Raw genomic sequence first — 17,627 nt, forward strand, 5'->3', positions numbered from 1 at the left:
AGCTCTTTGGGGTTAAGGTGGGGAGGCTATGCTAAACAAAAACTACCATGTTTGCGAACCTGTTCCACAGGTGCACACCTTTACAATTTTTGGGCCTCCTTCAACACTAGCTCTTTGGGGTTAAGGTGGGGAGGCTATGCTAAACAAAAACTACCATGTTTGCGAACCTGTTCCACAGGTGCACACCTTTACAATTTTTGGGCCTCCTTCAACACCAGCTCTTTGGGGTTAAGGTGGGGAGGCTATGCTAAACAAAAACTACCATGTTTGCGAACCTGTTCCACAGGTGCACACCTTTACAATTTTTGGGCCTCCTTCAACACCAGCTCTTTGGGGTTAAGGTGGGGAGGCTATGCTAAACAAAAACTACCATGTTTGCGAACCTGTTCCACAGGTGCACACCTTTACAATTTTTGGGCCTCCTTCAACACTAGCTCTTTGGGGTTAAGGTGGGGAGGCTATGCTAAACAAAAACTACCATGTTTGCGAACCTGTTCCACAGGTGCACACCTTTACAATTTTTGGGCCTCCTTCAACACCAGCTCTTTGGGGTTAAGGTGGGGAGGCTATGCTAAACAAAAACTACCATGTTTGCGAACCTGTTCCACAGGTGCACACCTTTACAATTTTTGGGCCTCCTTCAACACCAGCTCTTTGGGGTTAAGGTGGGGAGGCTATGCTAACACAAAAACGACAATGTTTGCGCACCTGTTCCACAGGTGCACACCTTTACAATTTTTGGGCCTCCTTCAACACCAGCTCTTTGGGGTTAAGGTGGGGAGGCTATGCTAAACAAAAACTACCATGTTTGCGAACCTGTTCCACAGGTGCACACCTTTACAATTTTTGGGCCTCCTTCAACACCAGCTCTTTGGGGTTAAGGTGGGGAGGCTATGCTAAAACAAAAACGACAATGTTTGCGCACCTGTTCCACAGGTGCACACCTTTACAATTTTTGGGCCTCCTTCAACACCAGCTCTTTGGGGTTAAGGTGGGGAGGCTATGCTAAACAAAAACTACCATGTTTGAGAACCTGTTCCACAGGTGCACACCTTTACAATTTTTGGGCCTCCTTCAACACCAGCTCTTTGGGGTTAAGGTGGGGAGGCTATGCTAAACAAAAACTACCATGTTTGCGAACCTGTTCCACAGGTGCACACCTTTACAATTTTTGGGCCTCCTTCAAAGCCAGCTCTTTGGGGTTATGGTGGGGAGGCTCCGCCAACACCAAAACTACCATGTTTGCGCACCTGTTCCACAGGTGCACACCTTCATAATTTTTACGCCTTCTTCAACACCAGCTCTTTGGGCTTACAGTGGTATGGCTCCGCCAACACCCAAACAACAATTTTTGCGCACCTGTCACACAGATGCATATCATTGTAATTTTTTTCCTTACAAAGGCAATTATTGCTTTCATTACCAGCACTTTCATAGGGATATGGTGTCAAGGCATCGTCCGCACCACCAAATGCCCAATTTTTAAGCATCCTTTACTTCTATTCAAAGTCAAGAGACAACACTATTCATCCAAAACATCTCTAATCTTGTTCACTCTGCACTACCTTGTGGCCCCTACCCCTAACCCTCAATGTATCCGTGCATATATGTCTGTTTCTTGTGAGATTTCAAGTTAAAGTGCACCAAACACCATTTTACATGAAATAAAGTGCAATTACATACATCTTTGGACTTCTTGAAACATTTGGTAATAAAAGCCCCATTGTGGAAATACACCCGTTAATTATATGCACATTTAAAGAGACAGCACCTTTTTCCAAAAAAACCTCTAATCTTGTTCCCAGTGCACTGCATTATGTCCCCATCATACACATTGGCTGAGCCGTTGATTAGGAGCAAAAGAAAGGTGCGGTTAAGCAAAAAAGTCATTTTTGAAGGTTTGGTATGCTGTAATTCTGGTTCTGGACATGCTACAGAGCTGAAACTTCACAGGTACAACTTTTAGACCCCCCAGACACTAAATCCAAAGAAATCTCTTTTTTTTTTTTTTTTTTAATTTTTTCAATAATTGGCTATCTATCAAAAACGACAATTTTTAAGAACTTTTTTTTGTGTGATTAATAGTCCCTGGGGCATGACCCAGAACCCTAGGCACTTTTTAGGGGCATTTATTGGGTTTTAGGGCTTAAAAATGGTGTTTTTTGATTACAGAAGTTCGGGTCCCATTGATTTCAATGGGGTTCTGAAATCCGAACCGAACTTTCGTGAAGTTCGGGTGTTCTGGTCGAACCGAACTTTTCAAAAGTTCGATCATCCCTAATCCCTAGTCCCTAACTTTAGGCTTGTGGCTGGCCCAGAATATCTGCATAGGAAAGAGTCCATATCTGGTTGAGTCAGTGGTGACAGTGTCATGGATTGGCATCTTCAGGGGACTGCATGTCTCAGCAGTTTCTTCAGTCAGTAGCAGGGTCCTGGGGGGCAGAAATGCCTTAATTGTCATACCAAACTCGGCATTATCAGCAGTCCAACAGGGTGGAGGGCATCAATGGTACCAACAGCTTCTTGTGACATGTGAGTCCTTGAGCCCCTTGGGTATGGACCACCATTTCTTTTATAATGCACAGGACCATTGGGTCAGACCCAGGAAAGCCCGCCAAGAAAAGAACTGGGAAACATAATTAACCCTAACCTTCCAGGGCAGCTTTAACCACCATTTCTATCTGCCTACAAGAGGAATGTAGGAATTTCAACTTAGGGTTGCGCAGGTTAGTACCAAACTGTCACTTGATATCCCTGATATATACTTTACTATACTATACAGGACACACAGTGTCAGTCATGAACTGCCAACACAAAAGGGTCCTAAAGAAACGTTGTGACTTTCATTCAGGGCAGTGAACGTGCCTGTAAAAAGCCACCTCTGACTCACTGCTACTCTGCTCCTCAGCTATTCTTAATTGCTTCTAGCAACTGCCAGTGATTCCTACTTGTAGCACCCTGACCTAGGCTGGATACATATATTTTTTGGCTCTGCTGTACTCATTTGAGCAGCATTTTTTTTAGGTCTGAACTATTCATAAACCTGGGGGCTGATTGCTCCTGCCTGCCTCTGGAAAGAACTTCTAGAAATATTGTAAATCAATTTTTTGGATCCCCTAGGGGTGGGACTTTATAGGTCACTCAAAGTATACAAGACTTGTAGCCAAAAAATACAAAATTTTATTATTACATATAAGAAAATGTAAAGGAAGTATCAAAGAAACAAAAATGGTATACAAATGCACGATAAAATGGCAAAAACTCTAAAATGGAATATGCGAATACACTCAACCAACTACTCCAACTAGCGGGATCACACTTTATTAGAAATATTGTAAGATGATCATTCCCTCAGCAATGATATTTATCCAACCTCAGCCAATCACTGGGAGTTAGGCCCAAAAGGTGTGGCTGGGGAGAAGATAAATGTTTGAGTAGTCAATTCAGATCTCTCTTCTCCTGGGGCCTCTGCCCCTGGGAGGCAGCCTGTGTTACTAAAGATCTGTTGCTGTTAGACCTCAGCATGTGCTTGGCTTATGGACCTGAAAGACATTTCTGGAGGATACTACGATAGGAAGCTGGGTTGGAATAGAGGATCCCTTTCACTGAAGAATGAAGCTAGTTGGGGACCTATCTCTTGACACTGTGAGTAGGAATCTTTGGCCTAAAGCTTCAGGAGTGCTTGTGCGTTGAGGGATACACATTGGAAGCTACCACATGGACTGAGTCTTCTTTTACAGAGTTTTAGATTAGCTTGCTATTCCCCTCTACCTCCAGCGATATGTCAGGCTGCTACTAAAGGACTTTACTTAAGAATCTGTCCTCTTGCATTTGCTCGTGTTTTTGGAGTATCCTGAACCCTTATCCCTTTCTACTGTTCAAGTACTGCAACAACTCTTCAGAAAGACACCCCTAGACTGAGCTTGTGTTTGTCGGTATGCTCTGTAACTAGCATCAGGGTCACTCTGGCAGCTTCTGGACAGGTAATGGAGACCTGAATTATTTCCAGCAGCTCGGGGGGTGAGCCACACTTACTGCTTTCAAGTATTTGTGGGTGATGTGAAATGCTTGCAAACAGCATCAAATCTGCAAATTAATTACTTTTGATTTATGGTTAAAGCTGAGCTCCAGTCCTATCTTCCATCTTGTAGTTGTACAGGCCCCTTTCCTATACAAAAACATCTTACTCTGACATTACTGCACACTGTGAACTTCTTGCAATGTGCAACCGAAGTTGTAACAGGTCAGATAGAGCCCATCTGGCTGGAAGATGACCAGCAACATCTAGCTCATTCCTCCCCAGGCTTACTTTCCCTGGCGTTTAATTAATTGGATTTCAGTTATCTCAATCACAGAAGCTCAGAATCATATGTGGGCATTGTCTGGGGTAGTCTCCATGCAAATTTGGACTGTCTTAGGACACCCAGTCCTCCAGATTGACATCTGTTCATGTAGGCATTTTGATATCAGCCATGATCTGTCTGCATAGGGAATCACAGAGATCCAGTAATGACATCAGTAGGTGTAAAAATAAAATTTAATGAAAATAGAAGGGTTTCAATTATCAATTTTATTAGTATCAGTAAAAAGCAATATAATTGCACTCAGAACAAAAAATAGCAAAAAGCAAAGGTAGCCCGCACAAAATGGCAAGATTACACACCATAAATAACACATAAAGAAAAAGAGGGCAGCGCCAATGCAGATGGGTAAATTACAACAAAAGTGATCATAGTCCAATTAAAAGTCCATGATAGAAAGGGTGGATAGATAAAGCTTCTCCATACACCAGTGGATTAGATGAACGAAACAATCACCAAAACACCACAAAGAAAAAAGATGGACTCTTACCAAATGTTGTTGACCCTCAAATGATAGAGAGGTCAGCAGCAGCAAGGATCATATATATAAATGTGGTTCCTGAACTAGCTATTGTGAATCCAGCTCGTTTGAGGAAAGCAGTGATGGTAACCAAAAGAACACCTCACTCCCATTCAGGAACACAGATGACCAGGTCACCTCCCAACTTTTAGTTTTATCTGGTGTTCTACCTTCCCTCTTGTGACTCCCCTAAGGGTATGTTCTCACCTTATGGGATATGATCTCATGCTTGGGTTTATTCAATACCAGCCTGGATTTCCAATATGAAACACTGGATGGTTTCCTCCGAAGTACAAGTTCCCAATCAGCAGGTGACACACTCAGCCATCTTATGGGATTTGATCTCTCGCTTAGGTTTAATCAATACCAGCCTGGATTTCCACTGTAAAACACTGGATGATTTCCTTCAAAGTAACAGCTCCCAATCAACAAGTGACACGCTCAGCCATCAACATGGGGAAAGAGATACAATGATCCATGGTGCAAGTACCGTTTATATAAAGAATTATTTATTCAAAGAGATTAAAATCACTCACATGGTTCTAGTGCTACAGTACACCAGTCTATACAAACAAATTGGTTGGTCCAATAGTTCAAATATGCCACTGCTCTCACATGTATCGGTTTTCCTCACTGTGTGTTACAAAGTTCACCGACAATAGCCTGTCCCCTCCCCTACGCATGACGGCACCGGGACTGCGTGCCTTCCTCAGGGCGATCCACTTAAAATCTGGCCTGTTGGCGGGTCCTAAGGACCGGGGGAGTCACAAGAGGGAAGGTAGAACACCAGATAAAACTACTCTACAGTATTGCAGCCCCAGAGTAACTATTAAATGTTTTTTTTTTTATAAGTTATATAAATCGTTTATACAGTTATAACGTGTATTTTGTTTTTTGTAATATTGCTCGGTTTTAGTGTAATAGCTCGGCCTAAATCAGCCAGAACTGACAGCAGCCAGTAAATACATGTCAAATACATATAGGGTTCATTCACACGTCTGTAAAATGGGTCCGCATCCGTTCCACAATTTAGCGGAACGTTTACAGACCCATTGATTTTCAATGCCAGTCTGAAAAATTAGGCATTTACAGGATAAAGAAGTAAGTTTTGGCCAGTACAGGCCCCAAAATTTAGCCAACAGGCGTTCACCTGACAGCAAAGAACTTTGTATTCTGTGGCTGGAGGTACATTAGGCATTCACAGGATACAGAAGTAAGTGTCGGCAATGACAGGCCCCAAAAATTAGCCCACAGGAGTTCACCTGACAGCAAAGAACTTTGTATTCTGTGGCTAAAGGTACATTAGGCATTCACAGGATAAATAAGTGTCGGCCATTACAGGCCCCAAAAATTAGGCATTCAACGGACATAAAAGGCCTTTTATGCCGCTTTATTTACCTAAGACAGGGACCATGAATTGTTATGGGTGGTGGCGGATATTTGTGGCCTGTCATGAGGAATTTGAATCAAACATGGTCTACTGGTCACATGTGTTGAATTCCTCCGAGATCCATGCCTCATTAATTTTTAGAAATGTGAGGTAGTCAACACTGTCGTGAGCTAGGCGAGTGCGCTTATCGGTCATGATCCCCCCCTGCTGCACTGAACGTCCTTTCGGACAGGACACTGGATGAGGGGCAAGCCAACAGTTCCATTGCAAATTGTGCAAGCTCTGGCCAGAGGTTAAGCCTGCCCACCCAGTAGTCCAGGGGTTCATCACTTTTCAGAGTGTCCACATCGGCCGCTAACCCGATGTAGTCGGACACCTTTCGGTCTAGGCATTCCCTGATGCTGGATCCGGAGTACAGCTTTCGATGGTTCGGCTGAAAGAATGATCTCATATCAGAAGTGACCAACACATCTTCAAACCGCCCTCTTCTTGCAGGCGCTGTTGGATTTATATCCGCAACGGTTTCTTTGTGAATGGAAATTCCTCTGCCAGCGCACGCAAAAGCAGAATGCAGCATTTCTCGAAGCAAGGTCTGGAAGTGCTGCATTCTGACAGCCCTCTGTGATGGTGGTAACATTTCCGCCATTTTTTGTTTGTACCGGGGGTCTAAGTACGTTGCCACCCAGTACTGGTCCTTGCCTTTTATGCTTTTTATACTGGGGTCCCCCTTAAAACACTGGAGCATGAAGGCCCCCACTTGCACTAAACTCCTGCTCATCATCCAGGATAATGTCGTCCTCGTTCTCCTCCCCCCATCCACGGACAACACCAGGGATCCCAGAAAGGTTTAAAGCATGCTCTTCTTGCTCCTTCTCATCCGCCCCGTCACCATCCACCTCTGACTCCTCTTTAGACTCCTGTTGTTCACTTGTCTCAGATAGAGTAGCCCCCCCTAGGAATTCATCCAGCATTGCGACTTCCTCATCTTCCTGCTCCTCAACGGCTTGATCAAGGACACGACGCAATGCACACTCCAGAAAGAAGGCGTAAGCTACAATGTATAAAGTCAATGATTACATGGCGCTCTCCGATGGTGGGTGGCATACCATGAGGTAAAGAGGTAAAAATATAGAAAGTCATACCATGAGGTAAAGAGGTAAAAATATAGAAAGTTTCCTTTTCCTTTTTTTTTTTGTTTTTGTTTTTTTTGTTGTGTGTTTTTTTTTTTTTTTTTCCTCTCTTGTTATATGATATTCTGTGTTTCCCCACCGTTGTATTCATGTATATGCTTGTTATATGGACTTATCATGGCTCCTGTCATGCCTCCAGGGTTTTTCCCTGTTTAACCTAATGCAGAGTTTATGTTTGAAGCCACACTAGCACCTCGGCCCGCCCCTTTTGGGACCCACCCTCTCCGGACTTATGCTCTAATGAACTACTTATCAACAGGGTATATATTCCCTGTCCCTGATAAGCCACCCCCACCGCCTAATGAAGGAGCACGGATGCTCCGAAAGCTAGCAACGCCCATCTTTCCCTCCACCTCACAGGAAGTGATGTCGGGCTGACAGGAAGTAGGAAGTGGAGCCCCATTGGGAGTCCTTCACCACCACAGCACCATCAGACAGGCTGCCAGACAACAGCCTCCACGCACCACCGGCACCCTGCACCCCTCCTTTCTGCAACGGTATCCAGGACAAAAAGATGGATGATCCCATTTACCTATCGAACCGGCCTTTACTTACCTAAGAGTAAGTCACTATGTGTTTTTTTTATTAATAAACCTTATGCTTCACTAAGCTGGTGCTGCTTTCTTTTTGTTTGTAAGCTACAATGTCACTGATGGCGCCCTGGCTGGGACTGACCAGTTTGGTGATCTCATCAAATGGCCGCAGAAGTCTGCATGCGTCACTCATGAGCAGCCACTGGCGCGGTGAAAAAAACCAAGCTCCCCAGAACCTGTCCTGCCAAAGAGTTCGTACAGGTAGTCGTTAACTGCACGTTTCAGCCTATCAAGCATATAAAAGGTTGAGTTCCATCGCGCCGGGCAGTCACAAATAAGACGTCTGATGGGCAGGTTGTGTCACCGCTGAATGTCAGCAAGGTGAGCCATGGCTGTGTAAGATCTTCTGAAATGCGCCGAGATTTTCCTGGTCTGCCGCAAGACGTCCTGGACCCCAGGGTATTTGACAACAAATCACTGCACGACCAAGTTCAGGACGTGTGCCATGCATGGCACGTGTGTAATTTTGCCCTGTTTCAGCGCGCTCAGCAGATTGGCACCGTTGTCGCACACCACTTTACCAACTGTCAAATTGAGCGGTGTTAGCCACTGATCTGCCTGTGAACGCAAAGCTGAAAGGAGTGCAGGACCAGTGTGGCTCTTGGCTTCCAGGCACAACAGACACAGCACAGCATGGCAATGTCTCACCTGGCATGTTGAATAGGTTCTGGGGATCTTGGGCGGCGCAGCGGAAGAGACAGTAGCAGCGGAAAAGGAGGAGTCAGCCAAGGAGGAGAGGGAGGATGGAGTAGGAGGAGGAGAAGAAGAGGCAGACCTGCATGCAATTTGTGGCGGTAAAACCAAATCTACACGGGCGCCACGGGTTACATGCTTGACAGCCATCAGAAGGTTCACCCAGTGGGCAGTAAAAGTTATATACCTTCCCTGCCCGTGTTTGCTAGACCATGTGTCTGTGGTCAGATGTATCTTGGCACTGACACTGTGTGCCAGAGATACATTCACTTGCCGCTGAACATGGCCATATAGCTCTAGGATGCCCTTCTGCGAGAAATATTTCCTTCCTGGGACCTTCCATTGTGGTGTTCCAATGGCCACAAATTTTCGAAATGCCTCCGAGTCCACCAGCTTATATGGCAGTAGTTGGCGGGCTACCAGTTCCGACAAGCCATCGGTCAACCATTGGGCAGGAGGGTTATCAGGCGTCATCATTTTTTTACGCTCAAACATTTGGGCCACAGAAGCCTGCCTTTTTTCCAGAAAAACGTGAGCATGGCATGATGGAAGGTGGAGTGGAGGACAATTGTGAGGAGAGAGGAGAAGGAGAAGAGGCTGGACGGTGAGAGCCTGGAATGTGGCTTTGTGGGTTCTGATGGAGTGGCTCCCACTGGGCTCGGTGATGGGAGTCCAGGTGCCTTCTTAAGGCAGTCATCCCTAGGTGATTGTTGGGCTTACCGCGACTTATGCGTTGACTGCAAAGGCTGCAGATGGCAACACTATTGTCAGCAGCGAACACTTTAAAAAAAGCCCACACTGCGGAGCCATGTGCCGACGTCCTGGGAGTGCCAGATGTGACCGTACATGGTTGATGGCGCGCTCCTGATACATTAGCAGTCTGGTTTGTCCCTCCTGTGCAATGTAAGTTTGGCCTGCTTCTCCTCCCTATCTGCTGGTCCATCTCTCCCTCTGAACTCCCCTCCTCTTCCTCTCTTGTGGGCACCCACGTGACGTCCATAGACACGTCATCATCAACGTCACCTTCCCCACCACTAACATTAGAGATCTCAGAGTAGGCAGCAACAGCGGGGACCAACCTCCTTGGGCTGATCTGGGTACTGTCGTCAGACTGCTGAGTGTCGGCTGTTGCTACCTCCTCTTCCTGAGCCGATGCCAAGAATGGCTGCGTATCGCAAATGTCTTGTGATGGATCGGAAAATAATTCCTGTGACTCAAGCGGAGGGTATATGGTGGTGGTGGTGTTGGTGTCTTTGGGGTTGCACACAGCAGAGAGTAAAGAGGGTGCATATAGAGAGGATGAGGAGGGTGCAGAAGAGGAAGGCTTAGTGAGCCACTCAACCAAGTCTGGTGCATCCTTTGACGTAATGGAACACACCTTCTGCAACTTCCCACTTTCGCTCTGGCCTGGTGCTCCTGCCCTAACCCTACCACCCCTGCAGAAGGGCCTGCCTCTTCCTCTGCCTCTCATTTTTTAAATGACCCTGTAACAAAAGTCTCTAGAGAAGCGCAGTATATGTGGAAGAAGGTATATAACACCCCGCTTCAATCTGTCCAGTAACTTTTGTCACTGTGTGTAGCAGAGGTAACGCAGCGAAAGAGGCAAAATTTCTGCAGTACCCAAATACACTATTATTAAAGTATATTGTTATATAACACCCCGCTTCAATCTGTCGTTTTGGGGGGCCACTGGTCTATCACACCAGTTCTAAAAACAATTTTCCAGTAACTTTTGTCACTGTGTGTAGCAGAGGTAACGCAGCGAAAGAGGCAACATTTCTGCAGTACCCAAATACACTATTATGAAAGTATATTGTTATATAACACCCTGCTTCAATCTGTCGTTTTGGGGGGACACTGGTCTATCACACCAGTTATGAAAAAATATTTCCAGTAACTTTTGTCACTGTGTGTAGCAGAGGTAATGCAGCGAAAGAGGCAAAATTTCTGCAGTACCCAAATACACTATTATGAAAGTATATTGTTATATAACACCCCGCTTCAATCTGTCATTTTGGGGGGCCACTGGTATATCACATAATACTTTTTTCCAGAAACGTTTGTCACTGTGTGTAGCAGGGGGAACGCAGCAAAACAGAAAAAAAAAGTCTGCAGTACCCAAATACAATATTATGAAAATATATATAACACCCCGCTTCAATCTGTAGTTTTTGGGGGGCGCCTGCCTATCACACCATTTATAATACTTTTTTCTAATTGCGTCTGTCACTCTTTGTAGTTGTAGTATCGTTGCAGAACTGCTCACCAGTCACAATGCTGCACAATACAAATCCACTATAATATGCTTTCTATATTAGAAAGTATATTATAAGTGTATTACACCCCTATATACTGCACACCAAACAATAGTACACCTATACCAGTCCTTAAAAAGACTTTTGTGGACCTATTAGCTAGCGATTTGTGTCACTAACAGTCTGTCCCTGCTCCACACAGCAACCTCTCCCTACACTGACAAAAGACAGAATGTAAAATGGTAGCCAGATTAGGTCTATTTATAGGGTAGGGGGTATGTCCATGTGCTGAAATGTCTCAATTGGCTGTCCCGTTCCACCTGATGGAAGTGTCATGGGTCAAAGTTCTTCACAATGTAAAAGAAAAAGGCGGTCGCGAATATCGCCATATGTTCGCATGTTCGGCGAAAAGCGAACGAGCAAAGTTCGCCGCAAACCGACCACTGGGCGAACGCAAGGCCATCTCAGCTCTGATACACATTTTAAACATTTGGTTTTATTTATTGCTACAAGTGTACTACAAAAGCATTCTGTATGGATGTCGACAGAGTGATACTGTAATGCAGCTATATTTCTAATTTCACAGTTTTTATTTTTAATTTATTTGATTAATTGAATGTTTCATTGGATATAATTATATCATTTAGCACGCAATACGGATTTTCACACATTGAGGTTTTAATGCATGTAAATTTTTTTTTAGAATTCACTATTTTTTTAATTTTTATTTAATTTTATGGTCACAGTATCACAAAATATATACGAATTCACATTATTATTTGAATGCGCAGCACTTTTACTCATATTTAGCATTTCAGCACTTACCGTATATACTCGAGTATAAGCCGAGTTTTTCAGCACATTTTTTTGTGCTGAAAACGTCCCCCTCGGCTTATACTCGAGTCAAGGAAAAAAAAAAAAATTCCCTGTCCGCTCCGACGGGTTTAAGCTTTAAAAATGGCGCCGCCCGTCGCATACATGTCACCGCACACGCGCCGCCGCCGCTCGTGTAATTTCGGCTATTCCCGTGTATACGAGCGGCGGCGGCGCGCGCGCAATGACGTGTCGGCGCCGGGCGGCGCCATTTTTAAAATGAAGGCGCCTCTGGAACAGGTAAGTGAAACAGCTTCACTACCTGCCATTATGCAGGGCTGCGGGCACACTACAAGGGATGCAGTGCTGCGGGCATGGTCCACCTGCACCATGCCCACAGCACTGCATCTCCTGTAGTATGCCCACAACCCTGCATTCTCCTGCACCATGCCAGTAGCCTGCATTCTCCTGCACCATGCCAGTACCCTGCATTCTCCTGCACCATGCCAGTACCCTGCATTCTCCTGCACCAAGCCAGTACCCTGCATTCTCCTGCACCAAGCCAGTACCCTGCATTCTTCTGCACCATGCCAGTACCCTGCATTCTCCTGCACCATGCCAGTACCCTGCATTCTCCTGCACCATGCCAGTACCCTGCATTCTTCTGCACCATGCCAGTACCCTGCATTCTCCTGCACCATGCCAGTACCCTGCATTCTCCTGCACCATGCCAGTACCCTGCATTCTCCTGTACCATGCCAGTACCCTGCATTCTCCTGCACCATGCCAGTACCCTGCATTCTCCTGTACCATGCCAGTACCCTGCATTCTATTGCACCATGCCAATACCCTGCATTCTCCTGTACCATGCCCGCCACCCTGCATTCTCACCCTAGGCTTATACTCGAGTCAATGATTTTTCCCATCTTTTTGTGGTAAAAGTAGGGGCCTCGGCTTATACTCGGGTCGGCTTATACTCAAGTATATACGGTACCTTAAAGGGGAGTGATCAGTGCAAGCAGCATCACCATATTGTCTCTTACATAGTAGCTCACAGGATTATATATATTAAAATGTTATTAGTATGTTGAAGGAAGAATTAGTAAATGCCATATACTGTATACTGTAAGTAGATTCAATGTCAGCTTTAATTTTGTAACTTGAAAGCCATTGGGGTAGATGCTTTACAGAAATTGTAAAGCTCTATTTATCTCATTCTCTTTGTAAATGGAGTTCAATAATTGAAAGGGTGGATAGTGAGGTTTTTAAAATAGTCAGAGTCAGGAGGTATACAAAATAATTTGTCATCATTTGAAAGTCCACTCAAAGAAATGACATGCACTGGGTCACTGAAATGCTAGTGGACAGGAAATGGCTGTAAAGAGGCTGCAGGAAATCAGTAATACTGAGATGCAACAAAGGTTAAAAAAATGTGAAAACAAATCTTTCATTAAAAAAAAAAAAAAAATGGAGGAAAATGTATCAAAACTGGATTGGGCATGACAACCAATCAGTGTCTATCTTTCATTTTCCATGCTTGAAGCAGAACTTAACCCTTTTTTTTTTAACTGTTTCCCAAAAAAGTTACATTCAAGGCATGCCATGAATGAGAATGGTCAAGGTTGCTTGTGCTCTCAGCCGAACTGTCAAGCCATCAAATGGCTGGTGTCATAGCTGATCACATGTGCAGCAACTGCAGATCAAACAGATAACGTTGTGTTTGGCAGGTGGTGTCGCTTGTCAAACACACCCATTTCACACATGCCATCTATACATGATTCCAAAAGAGGGCCATCAGGAGGACAGAGGAACAGAGGGATTTGGTTCTGAGATAGAGATGGACCCTCCAAATAGGGGACATTCAGGGACTATGACAATATGCTCATATCATAAGGGGGCATGGGCTTGCATGGGACCCCTACCAGGTGAAATCTAGATAGATTTTAATAACTGGGTCTCATATAAAAGAAAATATTAGCTCCAGGAAGCTGGAAACCCTAAGGAGATAGTATGAAACAGAACTCTGCTAGGGAGAGATGGATCACAAATCAATGTCAGGAGGATGCACAGGCCTCGCAGTAATATGAGCTCATGCTTACCATGCAAAGTCCATTGTGTCTACTGAAACAAAACAAGCTGTGCTCTCCAGCCTATTACCAGGAGGATGGCCATTGCTCTATGTTGTGTCACATGTGTACATTTTTGCCTTTCGGCCTGTGTTCTGTATATCAAGTTACTAACTGTCAGCATCACAGACTGCGCTACACAGAACAGAAGGATGAACATAAACCTACTGCATATGTAGTACAAATCTCTTCTATTTAAATTAGAACTAAGGGTGACACTTTTTATATAAAATACATATTTTATTGCAGCTCTGTAATCATTAAAACATTAAGTATTTTTTTTTTAATGCATGAAGGTTAAATCAGTTGTAAACTGCTACAGTAAAAAAAAAAAAAAAACGTTCTCCGGTAAGACAATAGCATAATGTGCTAGTATGCATCACCTTATACCTTATAACAAAGCCCTCCAGAGGTGAGCTGTCCCCACTGACAGGGCCTCCTTCTTCCCACGGTCGTCCTTCCAGGTTCATGGACTGCGGCTGTGTGAGTGGCTGGAGTCACGATGACGTCACTCCCGCACATGCACGCAGGAGCCCTCTGGTTCCTACACAGTGCTCTGACAGTCCAGCACTGTATGCCAGACCTTCGCAGGGCATGCGCCAGTACGTCCAGTGTGAATAACTCCTAAATGTGTTCCGTTTAGGAGATATTTATTTTACCTAGAGGTAAGCCTTATTATAGGCCTACCTGGAGATATAAATCACAAAGTGGGATACTGAAATATACACTGCCCGGCCAAAAAAAAGTCGCCACCTGGAATTAACTAAGCAACAAACTAAACCAAGCATGCAGCAACTATCCTATTGTTTAGTTACTGCATGTGCCAAAATAATGAGGTCAGCTGACTACCTGAAAATACCAAAAAAACAGGTTATTCCATCAATGGATTTTTTCTTCCCTGATGGCACGGGCATATTCCAAGATGACAATGCCAGGATCCACTGGGCTCAAATTGGGAAAGAGTGGTTCAGAGAGCATGAGACATCATTTTCACACATGGATTGGCCACCGCAGAGTCCAGAACATAACCCCATAGAGAATCTTTGGGATGGGCTGGAGAAGGCTTTGCTCGGTGGTCTGACTCTCCCATCATTTGGTGAAAAATGAATGCAACACTGGAAGGAAATAAATCTTGTGACATTGCAGAAGCTTATCGAAACAATGCCACAGGGAATGCATGCCGTAATCAAAGCTAAAGGTGGTCCAATGAAATAGTAGAGTGTGTGACATTTTTGGTGGCAACTTTTTTTATTGGCCTGGTAGTGTATATTTAAAAACATAGATTGTTTAATATCTGCCTTACTGTGGGAGAAGCCCCAGGATTAAACTGCAGGTGCCCCAGCAACTTTGGAAGCAGGGGGGCTGGCGGTACCAAATTGTCTTCGCTACTTCCTGGCTGGTCAACTAAATTTCACCCGTAGTTTGCTAGCCCTCCCAGACAATGATTCAGTGGTTGCTTTGGAGGCTGCTGTAGTAGGCTCCTATGAGGCTTTGATGCATCTTTTGCTCTGAGAGACTAGGGCCCCATCCCTACGTATGCGTCCAACTATTAGAGCATGAGTGGTGGCTGGCAATGTAGAATCAAGGGATTATCAGGTGCTTTCTCCCCACGCTCCATTATAGAAAAATCCTCAGCTTTCGCATTTCTTTAAGTACCCTGATCCTAATTTATGGACCAAATTTGTTATTAAAAAGATTGGGGATATTGTAAGGAATGGCACACTCCTGCAATTTGAAATGCAAACTGCCTAACTCTCACCTGTTTCCTTATTTACAACTTTGCCATGCATGCAATTCTCAATGTGGTACCGTTCCACTTACACTACAAGAGAGTGGTCTGGAGTCTTTGCAGAGGGATGATTCTTTAAACAAGGCTTTGTCCAATATTTATAAGCAATTGTTTAGGGATGTCAGCAGGTACCTTTCACCTTGCAGAGTAGCTTGCGAGGAGGTGTTCCCTCAGTTAGACAGGGATGACTGGGATGATCTTTGGAAAATTAATTTCTCTAGACTGGTATCGGCTAAAGAGCATCTCATCCAATACAAATTTAAATATACCTGACTCCAGTCAGATAGGCTAGAATGTTTCCCTCCCAGTCGTCCTGTTGCTGGTGGTGTACCTCACCCAGGGTGGATTTTATACATATTTTGTTTGGGATATTTTTTTGCGGCTATACAGAGGTTTTGACTGGGGGTTACTGAATGTATAACTTATTAATAGAGCCCTTCCCTTCTATAAAGCCACATATACAAGCAGGGGAATACCCAATACATTTGAAGAAGTGTGGGGTTGGTGGACAAAGAGTGCATCTACAGTGTCTGAATAAGTTGGTATGTTATAATGGCTCCTGGTAGTTGCCATATTGTATATATGTAGAATTTTATATTGATATTTCGGGATTATGTTTAGAGCTTTCCTTGATATGTATTGGGTATAGAGCTTCCCTTAATTGAGGTTGGGTACTTATTTACTATATAAAGGGTCTGTTGTTTATTTCTATAGACCCATAGACTATTATCAGAATTAGGTGTCAATAAAAGCCATTTTATAAAACTTTAATTTTGGGCTAAGGATGTAGTGGAAATACTGTAGAATATTAGCCTTGGAGCTATACTTTTGGCCTTGTGCTGAGGCCCCTGAAGAAGTAAGTTTATTACCTCTTTTCTTGCAAAAAACATTCCTGCAATAAACCCTATGATCAGGAGATACCTCCACCACTGTCTGCAGACTACACCGGCTTGAGTGGCTCCACTCCTTGTTATCAAGCAGGTCAGAGGTCATTGTAAACTGTGAATATTGTGCAGTTTCTTCTTAGGATATTCCTAGAGTTTCTCTGTAAGCTTGCAAATAGAGTATTATTAGTATGCCCTTTTTTCATTAAGTCCTAAGAAGAAATCACTAAGCATGTGTAGCACACCATGGCCTATTGGTTTAGCGATGATGACTGGAGCTGCCCAAGCCACCACTGTGATGGAGGCTGCAAGACATCTAAAGGAAATGTAGGGATACCCCTGTAGGGACCATTGGTTAGGATGGGTCCTCTGTTCTATTCCTCAGAACAAGAAAAATTCCCCTTGGGTGGGACTTTAAAGGCACTAATTATACAAGCGCATGGAATAAAATACAAAAATGGATAAAATCGTAAGGCAAGCTTAGGCATACGTCACTTTATACAGTAGAACATAGACCACTGAACCCCCCGGGTGTTCACCCGACGCGTTTCGGAGAAAAACTCCTTCCTCAGGGGTGCCCTTGGAGGGTGGTAACGTTCACTGTAGAGACTGAGAGGAATTGCCTGCCTATATGCATTAAAAACAGGGAGCCAGCGTGCCAATATGAGCCATCTGGGAAGCCGTGCGATTGTCCAGGGTGTTGAATTTAAGGGTATGACTTCTTAGATGTTAGTTTGTCGAGATTGCTTGCTGGCCAGTCTTGAAAAAAGGCTGGTCGGGAGCAGCTGAAACCCCAAATCAGCAATCCTTCAGGATCCAATTCATCCAAACAATGGTCATAAAGTGGCAGGTACAGGTGTTTCCGCGTGTCCGGCACAAGAGCGTGTCACAGAGATGATGCTCTGGTCTCAATGTGGCAACTGTGCTGATGCAGTCGCTGTGATGCCCTGGGTATCTCCGCTGGTCTGGCCTCTCAGCAGTCTGGTCAGTATGCAGCAGATGTGCTCTCATCA

Source organism: Pelophylax lessonae (assembly GCF_965119305.1).
Source record: "Pelophylax lessonae genome assembly, chromosome: 7".
Classification (NCBI taxonomy): Eukaryota; Metazoa; Chordata; class Amphibia; order Anura; family Ranidae; genus Pelophylax; species Pelophylax lessonae.